Source organism: Balaenoptera musculus, chromosome 11 (genome assembly GCF_009873245.2).
Source record: "Balaenoptera musculus isolate JJ_BM4_2016_0621 chromosome 11, mBalMus1.pri.v3, whole genome shotgun sequence".
Classification (NCBI taxonomy): domain Eukaryota; kingdom Metazoa; phylum Chordata; class Mammalia; order Artiodactyla; family Balaenopteridae; genus Balaenoptera; species Balaenoptera musculus.
Window position 1 is genome coordinate 39,078,491 of NC_045795.1, and position 12,913 is coordinate 39,091,403.

Sequence of the window (12,913 nt, forward strand, 5' to 3'; positions counted from 1 at the left end):
AATATAAGCAGGGCTAGATTAATACAATGTTGATTGGATGCAGTCTGCAGTTTGGGAATTTATTTACCTAGTGATTTTCACTTGGGAGATCGAAATTATTATTGGTCATTTTGTTTATTACCAAAGATTTTTCATGTTTTCAATGACAATCTATTTGGTGCCATTATTTAAAACAAGCTCTGGACAGAGTCACCTAGGACTAACTATAAAATCGGAGACATAGGCATGGAGGATTTAATCCATGAAGACAATCTGTACCTGGCCCCTAGATGACAATGAAGCTGACAAAGTGTCATTTTGGAAGCTTGCCAGAGCACCTGAACTGTCATGGGGTCACTATCCAGGGAGAGTGGCTTTTCAAGCTGGACTTACTTGACCTTTTGGAATCTGTTTCTTAGAGATCCCAGCCATACTGTGAGGACCTAGAAGAGCAAGAGTCCTGAGGTTTGGAATGGTCACTCCCAGGAACGAGAGAATCAGTGGCTCAGGGACGTGGGGGGCCTATGAATGCTGGGAGCCTAGGTGACGGCCACAAACGTGCAGTGGCACTGGTTCACATGCTCCTCCTTTCTCGGGCAGTCCCCAGGCACCTGGCTGAGTGTAGGGATGAAGGCAAGCTGTGGTGCTGCTCCGGGCAGGGAAGGGCAGGGAGACGAGGGAGCTGTTAAGAAAGCATTTTAGGTGGGCAACGGTGGGCTCCACACTGGGTAGACGGTGGGAGGGGGGCGGGGGCAGCCTCGAGGCCTGGAGATCCTCATGGGGCTGAGGAGGAGGGGGAGGGAAGTGAGGACCCCCAGAAACCACCCCAGAGCTGTCTTTCTAGGCACACAGCTCCATACCTGCACTGACAGTGGAACTGCTTTTATTATCAGAAAAAGGAGGGTGCTTTTTTTCCCCTCTTCTAATGTTTTAAGCTGCCTATGTTTACCTGCTGATACCCCATAGGTACCACGTGACAGATATTCTACAGAAAGGGATTGATGAACACAAACATAAAGGCAGAAGGGTGGTGAGAGGAGGGAGGGAAGGAGGGAGAGGGGAAGGAAGAAAGGAAGCAAGGGAGGGAGGGAGGGAGGGAAGAAGGAAGGATGGGCCATGTAGAGAGATTTTACAGCATTTCAGGGTCAATGGCGATCTGGTCCCCAGTCACGTTTCTGACCTCATCTCCCATTCTCTTCCTCCCTCACTGCTCCAGCCACCTGACTTCCTGACTCTTCCTCCAACACACCAGCCATGTTCCTGCCTAAGGGCCTTTGCACTTGCTTTCCCTCTGCCTCTAAGATTCTTCCCACACATGGCTCACTCTCCTCTTTCAGCTCAAATATAACCTTCTCAGCGAGGCCTTCCTCAAGCCCTCTATTTAAAACTGCAACTGGACTTCCCTGGCGGCGCAGTGGTTAAGAACCCGCCTGCCAATGTAGGGGACACGGGTTCGAGCCCGGGTCCAGAAAGATCCCACGTGCCGCGGAGCAACTAAGCCCGTGCGCCACAACTACTGAAGCCCGCGTGCCTAGAGCCCGTGCTCCGCAACAAGAGAAGCCACCGCAATGAGAAACCCGTGCACCGCAACGAAGAGCAGCCCCCGCTCACAACTAGAGAAAGCCCGTGCGCAGCAACGAAGACCCAACACAGCCAAAAGTAAATGAAAATAACTAAATAAAAATTTTTATAAATAAATAAATAAATAAAACTGCCATGACCTCTTTCCTACTTTATTTTTCCATACAGCATTTCTCACCATCTGACATGCTATTTACTTAATTCTGGTTCCCTCCCCTTTCCCCAGCACAACTACCATGAGAGCAGATCTGTTTATCTGCTTTGTTCATTCCTGCATCCCTAGTGCCTAGAACAGAGCCTAGCATGTAGGAAGTACCCAATAAATAGCCACTGAATGAATGGAAGGAAGGAGAGTGGAGAGAAAGATGGAGTTGGAGTCAGATTTAAGCTAATCCTGGATCCTCAACAATCTGAAAGAAACTATTACCATCTGAGTGAAGGTGTGGGGGAGTTCCAAAAGCAAGGAGCATATGCTACCTGAGCCTTCTCTTTTGCTCCCAAGAACTCCCGAAAAGGTTCCCCCAGAGAGCATATTGTCTTAAATATTAGTTTGCAGAAAGTCTGGACCTAGAATCTCCAACATAGCCATGAAAGGGATGCTCTAAGACTGCCTTAAAATAAGAACAAGGATCAGCCAAGTCACCACCTGTGCTTGGAGGCGGATGACCCCTGTAGTAGTTTCCTGTTGCCACTGTAACAAATTACCACAAACTTAGTGGCTTAAAACAAAACATTTATCCCCTTAGAATTCTGAAGGTCAAAATCCAAAATTAGTTTCACTGGACCAAAATCAAGGTATTGGCAGGGCCGCAGTTCCTCCAGAGGTTCTAGGGGAGCATTTGTTTCCTTGCCTTTTCCAGCGTACAGAGCTGCATTCCTTGCATTCCTTGGCCTCTTCCCCCATCTTCAGAGCCAGAAGATCTTGCTGCAGTAGCCACTCTGCCTTCTTCTGTATCAGATCTCCCTTTGCCTCCCTCTTCAAAGGACAATTGTGATTGCACTTAGGGCCCACTAGGATAATCCAGGATAATCTTCCCACCTCAAGTTCCTTAACTTAGTTGCATCTGCAAAGTCCATTTTGCCATACAAGGCAGCATCCACAGGGCCCAGGGCTTATGGCCTGGATATCTTTGGGGGCCATTACCCAGTCCACCACCATGAAAGACAGGAGCCAAGAGTTTGGGAGAAACACAGTTCAGACCTCTGGTCCACTGGAAAGAAGAGTCAGATCGGGAGCCTTGGCAAGGTCCTGGGCCAGAGTCTTTCTTTTGCTGTAACTAGGGAGCAGGGAGTTATTTTCATGCAACTGAGCATTTTGGTCCTTGGAAGGCCTCCTTAGAAGAGAAGGGTAGTTTTCTCTTCTCCAACCTGATGTCCCCAGTGGACCACTCAGAAATCCATCCCGGGATGCACATGCTGAGGGTCAAGGGGAACCCAGCAGGATCTCTGGACTGTCCTGAAGGCTTTTAAGGAGGGGAAGCTGCAAAGAAATGGTGTGGGTCAGACGAACAAGCTCGGTTTCAGGGATGGCAGGTAAGCTTTTTCCCATGAGACCCGCCTGGGGTGGAGGGTTCTGAGAACCCATCTGGGTTGCCTGCTTGTTTGGAAAAAGGGATGATCAGTGAGCTCTGGGTTCTGGCAAGTTCAAGGACAGCCTGTTTGTGAGGCGAGTGGGCCCGCAGACGACTGTGTCTGCAGGGCAGCCTGCCTGGCTCCTGCTGCCACCAGGAGAGCAAAGCTGGCTTGTACTTCCATCAGAGCGGTGACCAAGAAACTCCACGCCGCTGAGGTCACAATTCTTGGATGAGGGAAGTGCCAAAAGCAGTGACAAGGATCAAAGAGTTACAGCAGATTACAAATGAAAGAAACGAAAATCTGTTTTTAGGTACCTATCAATATAATAATATAGAAATGAACTTAAACATGAGGTAGTTTCCCCATAACACCTGGGAGCCTCTCCCTTCAGGATCCTCCCCATGGGAGAACTCTTTCGAAGCTGCGTGGCTATGAGCTGTGGATAATTCAGTAATGGTCTCGGGAGAGCTGCTGAGATGACGCCAAGGCCCGGGAGAAGTCAGGCTTGGCAGATGGGACTTGAAAGAAAAAGAAGGGCCACGCACTGCCTGGAACCCCAGGAACTGTTGAGCAGCAGATGAAGACTCCCCGTGCTCAGGCTGGGCTTCCAGTGCCATGGCCCGGTGTCAACCAGGGAGGGAACCAGTGCAGGAAGGCACTTCCTCCTGAGCTCAGCACCCCAGAGCCTCGGCTCCGTGAAACCAGCACTTACCGAGGTGCCTAGATCTCTAAGTCACGATCCCACTCACTGAGCGCTAAGAGTCACACCCAGGTCTGCCCAACAGCAACGCAGCTCCTGCGCTTCCCCAGGCATCTTCTCAGACAGAAAGAGTCACAGAGACAAGGCAGGAGCACGAGGTGCTAAAACCCGGCAGGCAGGGCCCCGGGAACTGCAGAAGCAGCCAGCCGCACGCTAAGGCTGGAGACCCGCGGGAGAGCAGAGGCTTTGCTGGGTCTCAAGCAGCTCCTCCAGCCTCATCCTCCATCACTCTTTTTGCTGTTTTCCCCCTCGACCCCCTTCTTTCCTCCTCTTTATCCCTCTCCCCACCATCCTCTCATTTGTCCCCTTCTTTCTTCTCACTCTTCTCCTCACTTCCTCATGGTCTATGATACTGAAACTTAAGTGTTTTTGAAACACTGTCAGTGGTGTTACATGAAGTTTTATTTTTCCTACTTTTTATTTGATAAATTATGATTGACTTTTTAATGTGTCTTGACAATAAAACCTAAATTTAGTTGCCTTTTTTTTTTTTTTTAACTTTGGGTTTATTTATTTATTTATTTATGGCTGTGTTGGGTCTTCGTTTCTGTGCGAGGGCTTTCTCTAGTTGCAGCAAGTGGGGGCCACTCTTCATCACGGTGCGCGGGCCTCTCATTATCGCGGCCTCTCTTGTTGCGGAGCACAGGCTCCAGACACGCAGGCTCAGTAATTGTGGCTCACGGGCCTAGGTGCTCCACAGCATGTGGGATCTTCCCAGACCAGGGCTCGAACCCGTGTCCCCTGCATTGGCAGGCAGATTCTCAACCACTGCGCCACCAGGGAAGCCCCTAGTTGCCTTTTAATTTTTGTGAGCCCTTTTATTTTTGTGAGCCCTCTGGTGTAGCGGCATCCCTAAATAACGCGTGTGTGTGTGCGTGTGTGTGTCACTCCACCCATGCTCTGGGTACTTAATCAGTGTGGCTGACAGCTCAAAATCAATTAATTTTAACAGCAACCAGAGGAACTCAGATTATATATGAGGAAGAATTTCCTCATACTTAGACTACTGCAGTAATCTCCTACCTAACCTCTCTACCTTCATTCTTTCTCCATTTAATCCACCTTTTTGCACTATTAACATAATCACTCCTTGCTCTAAAACCATCAATGGCTACCCACTGCCCAAAGAACACAGAGTACAAATTCCCTCACCTGGCATTAAATGGCTTCTATCAACCTACTAGGAATTTCCTAACAGTGGTTTCCAGGAATGGAAATTGTGAGAAAACACTTTTCTCCTGGAAGTATTCATATACAGGCCAGGTTATCTCACATAAGGGATGCTAAAAAGAAGTAGTAGCTGGTCTCCAAGGAGGCCTCTCTCCCTCCCAGTGAACCGTGCCTCTTGTTGTTCATACCCTTGTGTAGCCCTCTCCTGAATCTGAGCCGGTCCTATGACCAAGAAAACACAAAGTGACATTGTGTGACTTCCAAGATTAGGTCATAAGAAACCTTGCTATTCATGCCTGGATCTCTCAATACACCCCCTCTTGGGATATTTCTGCTCAGAACAGCTGCCATGCTGTGAGAGGCACAAGGCACATGGAGAGGCCACATGTAGGCACCCTAGTCAACAGCCGGCATCAGTGCCAGCCATTTGAGGGAGCCAGTGTGGACATCCAGCCCAGCTGAGCCTTCAGATGACTCCTGCCCTGGCCTCTACTTGACTACAACAACATGAGAGACCCCAAGTGAGAACTGCCCAGCTGAGCCCAGTCAACCCACAGAATCATGAAAAATAATAAAGTGCCAATTCCACTTAAGAATGTCCTAGATGAGCCAATAAAAACTAACTTTATTAAATCATGACCCTTGAGTACATGTCTTTTATTTTTATTTTATTTATTTATTTTTTTTAGGCCATGCCACACAGCATGCGGGATCTTAGTTTCCCAACCAGGGATTGAACCTGTGCCCCCTGCAGTGGAAGCCCAGAGTCTTAACCACTGGACCACCAGGGAAGTCCCCGGAGTACATGTCTTTTAAATATCCTATGTAACAAAACAGGAGTTCCATGATTGTTTCAAGAAAAAGCAATTGTGCAATTGTTTGAGTTGCAAGCTAAACTAGCCACGTTTTTTCATGAAACACCATTTTTACTTGAAAGAAAAGAATAACAGACAAATAAATTATGATTACTTAGATTGGGTATTTGACAAACTTTCTCTTGAAAATGAATGAAGTGAGACTGTCAGTTCAAGAAAAGAAACTGACAGTATGTTACCAACAATAAAAATCAAGCTTTCAAGAGAAAATTCAAATTATGGAAAACTTGTATCCACCACTGTGAGCTTCACAGCTTTCCAATACTTGAAGGCTTTTCTGATGAGATCAGTGGTCTTAATATGATTTACTGACATTGTAAAATGAAGCATGTCAACATTTAGATCTATATAACTCAGTAAACCAATTATTTCTCAATGACCAATTCAAAGTAAAAGATCCATTCAAAGTGCAAGATGGGCCAATGGATTATAATGCCACAAAGTATGAAAAGTTTGTTGATAAGATTTCAGGCTCCACATTCCAACTAACCTTTAAGAAACTACCACTCATCCAGTTTTGGTATAGTAACAAAGAAGAATATCCACAATTATCTGCAAAAGCTATTAAAATATCCCTCTCCTTCTCAATTACATATCTGTGTGCAGCCAGATTTTCTTCATATCCTTCAGCTAAAACAATGTACTTCAAGAGACTGAACACAGAAACAGTTGTGAGAATCCAGTTCTCTTCTATTAAACCAGACATTAGTAAAAATGTAAAACAATGTCACTCCTCTCAACATTTTTGTTTTGGAAAATAGCTATTTTTCATTAAAAATGTCATTTATGATAAATGTAATGGATTTATTATTATATCAAATGAATTCATAAATTTGTAATTTTTAAAACTGCCTCAGTTTTAATTTCTAATACAGTAAACAAAAGTTCTTGAGGTCCTTAACAATCTTTTTTAAAACAAATTTATTTTATTTATTTATTTATTTATTTTTGGCTGCGTTGGGTCTTTATTGCCGCATGCGGGCTTTCTCTAGTTGCGGGGAGCGGGGGCTACTCTTTGTTGCGGTGCACGGGCTTCTCATTGCGGTGGCTTCTCTTGCTGTAGAACATGGGCTTTAGGTGTGCGGGCTCAGTAGTTGTGACTCTCGGGCTCTAGAGCACAGGCTCAGTAGTTGTGGTGCACGGGCTTTGTTGCTCCACGGCATGTGGCACCTTCCCGGACCAGGGCTCGAACCCGTATCCCCTGCATTGGCAGGCGGATGCTTAACCACTGTGCCTCCAGGGTAGCCCGCTTAACAATTTTTAATAAAGTTGACTTCAAAATAAACCAGCTTTCTTTCAAGGTGGCCAATCTGACACCCAGTTTCTTCAGGGACAAAGCCAATCCTCAGGGATGACTTGCTCCTATAAATGAGTATCCTTGTACAGCACCATGTTTTTAGTACCCACTGAGTCTCTAATGTCTAAAAAATCTTTCTGTGCATATGTCTTCTCTCACCAACTAGGTTCCACTTACTTGGGCCATGGGGACAGCCAAGGACTACGTCTGAAACCATCTGTCACAGCACCTGGCCCACAAAAGTGCCTCAGATGGGAAAGACTAAGATGACAACACCAGTTTTTTGAGATTAACACTGAAAAAATCTGATAAAGCTATAGCCTCATCTTTGCCAGTGGAAACTAAGAAAGGAAACTTCTAGCTGGGGCTGGGAGCTCAAAGCTAAGGGATGAACTGGACAACCAACCCTGGACATGGACATAGGTGCCACTGTGGCTAGCTGCTGCTCAAACAAATGACAAAGCGAATCGAGTCAACGCAGCAGCTCTCCCTGCTAAGGGGGAACTTCTCTCTCGTCTCCTCTCAGAGAACCTCAGAAGCCTCCCAAACCCTCCTTCTTCCGCCTTCACATTTCCTTCAGAGGAAAGGACTTGGTATGGGTTTGAGAACAGGAGGGGCCCCCACCTCAGGCCTTCCTGCAAGATCCACAGACAACCCGACCCCCGCAGACTGACAGATGGGCTCAGCACCCTGTTTGGCAACAGGAAAACTCACGAGGTGTTAAAGGCAGAGAAAGGGAAGTGAAGCCCATAAACAGCTAGTAGAACCACTGAGCTTCAGAGACTAAAGCAAATCAGAGAGGAGCCCCACGTTTCCCCTGGCCCCCAGCAGGGACCCCACCATGGCCTGGCTTCCCAGATAGTTGGGACAACGAAAATCAAATTCCCTGGAGTGTCCCTTCTGAGAGTTTACAAAACCTGCCAGGCATCCTGAGAGCAAACAGGGAAACAGCAATGCAAAGCACAGAGCATTGTTCTGACTCTCGTGAGGACCCAATATCCCAGCAGAGATGGAAGAAACAATTCCGTGTATCATGCCCAGCTCTCTCTCATACATGCCAGCAAACTACAGACCCATGAGACAGGGACAGAATCTGGTTTTTCACTATCATCATTTTCCAAGTGCCTAGTAATGTACCTGGCACATAGCAGGCACTCAAAAATGTTTGTTACACAAATGAAAGAAAATAATGGACACTATCTTTGAGGCCTGGCACCTGAATAATATGGGCAGAGAAGAAAGTTTGTACATTTATTCATTCAACAAATACTTAGCATCTCCTCTGTGCCAGACACTGTCCTAGACACAACAGGAAACAAAATAAGTCCCTGCCATTATGGAGTCTATGTTTCAGTGGGTGTAAAGGTGAAACTCTTAATGCTCCTCAAAAAAAACCACATAAGCCATAGATTCAATAATTATTTAATAAGTGCCCACTATGTGCAAGTACCAGATGCAGTGACAGGCTCCTGGGATCTGGGACTCAGCGCTAGTGAAACCATTTCATCTGAGATGTGTCCGTCAGTTGTCAGAGGCCCCTGGGTAAGGAAAATGGGATTACCTCTTTGGTGCATCTGTCCTCATCTGTCGGTGAACAGAAGCCACTGCGTGAGTACCACGTGCATACCCCAAAACACCACACAACGCTGCGGGATAGAAAGAAACCCAACAACTTTAGCTGAGAGGCACCAGGGGTCAGAAAAGCAGCTCTGATACATTATAATTAAACATCAGGGCTCAGAGAATGCTCCTAAGGCAAGCTGGCTCCTCCTCTGTCCCTCACCCCCACACCCCCCGCCCCCCAGAGATGTTGTGATTCTGAGCCTGAGTCAGCAAATATTTCCCAACCCTGGAAGTAGTCTGCTCATTTCCAAGTAAGCAGACACCAGCTTTGCTGATTCTATCAGCGTGGGGCAGGAGGAGCTGGCAAGGTGAAGAAGAAGCCGGAGCCCAACACCCCCCCACAGGTGGCAGCTCCTAAATGGAGACGCCCTGAGTCATGCTTGTTCTTTGACCAAAGCCCAGTGGAGACGGCACTGGAGTCACACCCTAATCACCAGCCTCTGAGCTGTGAAGGCCAAGAACCATATGCCTAGGAAGAAGACCCACGTATGTGAAACCTGATACAAGGGGCCGTTTCCTCCCTGCCAGGCTCAAGCAAGTGCCTAGCTCTCCTGACACCACAGAACTCAGCTGCAAGTAGCTCCTCCCTCTGGATCCAAAGGCACAGAGGAGGGCCTGTAGTTTAGCTTCCCAGTCCGCAGGTAACACCCTAGGAGGTGGGCCTCTGTATTTGGTGACAGAATACAGCTGAAACTTTTAGAAGCGACAGGGCCAGCCCCTCCTGAGAGAAGCTGCGCCATCCCAGGACATGCCAGGAGCCACAGGCCCTGAGGACAGTTTGCACAACAACCAGGACATCTGCATTCTATCCAAAGAAGAGGCCTACCAGCTTCCCAGGCCAGCACCCAACAACGGCTGTCCTCTCACCAGGCCCAGGGGGATGGGGTCTGAGGGACCACAGGTGAGGCTGGAAGGCAGAGTGAGGGCAATTCTTCCTGAGTGGGTGGAGGCACACAACAAAGAAGGAGGAAAGCAAGGAGAAAGGCAGCCAAACAAACGAGCGGTTCATTACACTAAGGAGTTAATGGGCTACACCATCTGTAGGATAATGTCAGGGGCCTGTCTGCCCACCCCTTTGAAAAAGAGAGGCAGGCCGACCCAAGCTCTGCAAAAGTCACCGAATGGGCACTTGGTAATTGATGATCATGACTACCCACGGGGAAGATGACGTGGTGGACAAACTGCAGAAGCTATCTGGCCAGAGCTTCTGGTGCCCAAGCTGCTCCCCAAGGACTGGTCCTGACGTCCTCTCAAGCCCTTCTCACCTGCTGCCTCAGTAGAGAACACTATCAATGGGTAAGCAGACAGAGGAGTAGCAAACGGCTCAAAAGAGTCAGGTACAGTCCTGGGGAGCCACAGGCTGGACTAAATTACCACCAAATACACAACCCCAACTTCATCAGAATGGCCCATTAAAGCCCCAAAGGGATGTTTTCCATTGGAACAAGGAACCCCTTTTGGTCCAGTCTGCCCTACTCCCCCCAGCGCCCAAGTGCTGCTTAGGGCTCAAAGGGTTAGTGGAGAGGGCACTGGCTCAGCCATCCACGACCCTACTCCTTTCACAGAAAAGGGTCTGTGCACAAGAGGGTTCCAAAACTTTAAAGTCTGGTCTGGCTGTTTCAGTTGGCTCTCTACCACAGTTCCTGAAGGCTGCCAATTCTGTGTCCAATTCTGGCTCAAAGACAGAGAGCACGATCCTCAAAAGAGGAGACCTAGAAACCCGGAGCCCGGTGAAACAACAGGCCTTCATTTCTGAACTGAGAGTGGGTCACGCTTTCAGAATCCTCCAAAATCAGATTGGGCAGAAACAGAGGATATGTTATTTCCTGAAGATCTCTCTAGGGGACCAACGCCAAATAAAGGAGCTCGAACTGAACGCATCTGTAAAGAACTTTCAGCCTGGCAAGAAGGTTAAAGATCCAGACGCACCGTGAAGGTGGTGGGTTCTCTAGCCGCAGAGAGGATGATCCCTCTCTGTGACTGGAAGCAACTCAAGTTCCTGACACCATCTTCCTAATGCAGCCCCACAACCTGTCCAGGCAGATACTGACTGGCTACTCCTGGGCAAAGGGAACAGGACTTCAGTGTCAGCCTCTCTCTCTTAGAGCCACAGGAAATGAAGCTCCCAAGGAAAACAGAGGGAGAAGAACCTTCAAGAGAACCTGCTCAGTGATCGACATCAGAAGCCCCAGACACGTTCAGAGATGCGTGAGGGAAAAATCAGCAGGTGGTTCGAGCCACCAATAACAAAAGGGACAGATACCTGCCAGCCCCAGGGCTATCAGGCTGGCAATCTATTTCAAAACTCAAACAGGAAAAAAAATGTTCTGGAGCCAGTACAGAGGAAAAGGTTGAGGACCACAGGCATTCTCTGGGGCATAGATTCTGGAAACTTCTCTTAGCTCTCTGGGATAGGGCATAGGGTGGAGGGTGGGAATCAGGGCAGAGATAGGCTGGGGTATCATGGTTTAAATGTGTACAGTACATCCAGAGTGTAAAGCCACAAAGCCCTGTTTCCTGGAAGGGGAAAAGAGTTGGATGAGGCCTCCAGCTACCCCTGGCATACACCCAATTCAGCGGCTGGTCTCTCCTCAAAGGTTCCTGGAAGTCAACAGACCCATAAAGGGGAAGTACTAAAGCTGAGATTGGAAGAATGGTCTTCAAATTGGACATTATCCCTGATGCAACACCCCAGTAAATTCTCCCACACAAACATTACCTGCTATTTACCTCAGACATTCAGCGCCTTACTTCAATCAGGGGCTGAACACCCACACGCCCACTCCACGGGTATCTCAACTGCGGGTCATGGGAAAGCAAAGTAGTGTCTGCAGCTAATGCTTCTCCCAGAAGCAGAGGCAAGGAACTGGGAAGGAAGGGGAGGTGGATGACAGGAATGCAGAGGACATGGCTGATTGGAAAGAAATCAGAGAGTGGGGCAAAAACAGGGCTTCTGGGGGGAACCTGGGTAGGAGGGGCTTAGGTAGACAGGGATTGCAGGCACGGGCTGAAAAAGCCCAGTAACATCGCGAGGATGATGATGCGGAGGGGTGATACTGAGAGGGGCCAGGCAACGGGGGAAGGAGAGGACAGGGATGGGAAAAGAGAGAGAAGACACAGGGCAAGGATGGGAGGACGAAGACAGGAGACAAGGATAACGAGGGGGACAGAGAAGATCTCCAAGGAGACCCTGGGTAGAGAGGGCAATGAATTTGGGGACACCAGAAAAGATATGAAAGAAGAGATCAGAGGCAAGGGTGGGTAGTGGGAGAGGACCTAGAGCCTGAGATCGGGCTCTCAGAACACAGAAGTGGGAGGAGACGGAGACACGAGGCCCAAAAGGGGGCACAGAGTCTGGGGGTTGGGGGGAGGCCCGTGGTTCGGGCTCAAATACTGATGGGCGTCCAAAGGCTGGTGGCGCAGGGGAAGCGGGGCAGGGTACCAGGAGAGCAACGGACGACCGCGACCCGCCCGGGCCAGAGCGACAGGAAGCGGCAGCCGCTCGGTCCGCCGACCCCTGCGACTCTCCCCACTCCACTCCCCGCCGGGCCTTCCGCCCCAGCCGCGTTGCCCGCCTCAGCCCGGGCCCGCTGCTTCCCTCCGCTGCTTGCCTACCCGCTTCCCCGGACCCGGACTGACCTGTGCTAGCTGCCCTCCGCGCCACCGCCGCCGTCCCGCAGGCTCCGTAAGATCCTCCGGCTCCTGCCAAAACTTTTCCCATTAATCCCCAGATCCGCGGCGGCCGCGGCGGCCGCGGCGTCACACGCTGCGCGGCCTGGCCCCGCCCCCGCCAGGGTGACGTCACCCCTCAGACCCGCCCCGCCCCTCCCCTCTCTCCACGCCCCCTTCCGCCCCGGTCGCGGCCAATCACCGCGCCTCCTGGAGTCGCCCCTGATTCTGCCACTCCGCCCACCAGCACGCTGCCCCGGGCCCGCCTGCAGCGCCCTCTGGTGCAGGACGAGGGCGCGGAAGCTCAAGGAAGAGCTGAGGAGGAAGCTCCAGGGCCAGTGAAGCAAATCTGGCAAGTATCACAAAAGAGAATTTAAAGCTGGA

At 49.5% G+C, this 12,913-nt stretch overlaps 1 protein-coding gene across 5 annotated transcripts in view; it reads right to left on the reverse strand.

Annotated features, from left to right (window-relative positions):
• Positions 1-12,634, reverse strand: part of PPARD (peroxisome proliferator activated receptor delta) — a 77,237-nt gene extending 64,603 nt beyond the window's left edge. For 3 of the 5 annotated variants that reach the window (XM_036868559.1, XM_036868553.1, XM_036868554.1), the window contains exons 1-2: positions 12,500-12,634; positions 8,799-8,883 (exon numbers count right to left, since the gene is read on the reverse strand). The gene's annotated coding sequence lies outside the window, so the exon portion shown is untranslated. Of the gene's footprint in view, positions 1-8,798; positions 8,884-11,590; positions 11,727-12,499 lie in introns of all 5 variants that reach the window. The other 2 variants (XM_036868555.1, XM_036868556.1) reach the window with 2 other exon arrangements.
• Between the last annotated feature and the right edge of the window lie 279 nt (positions 12,635-12,913).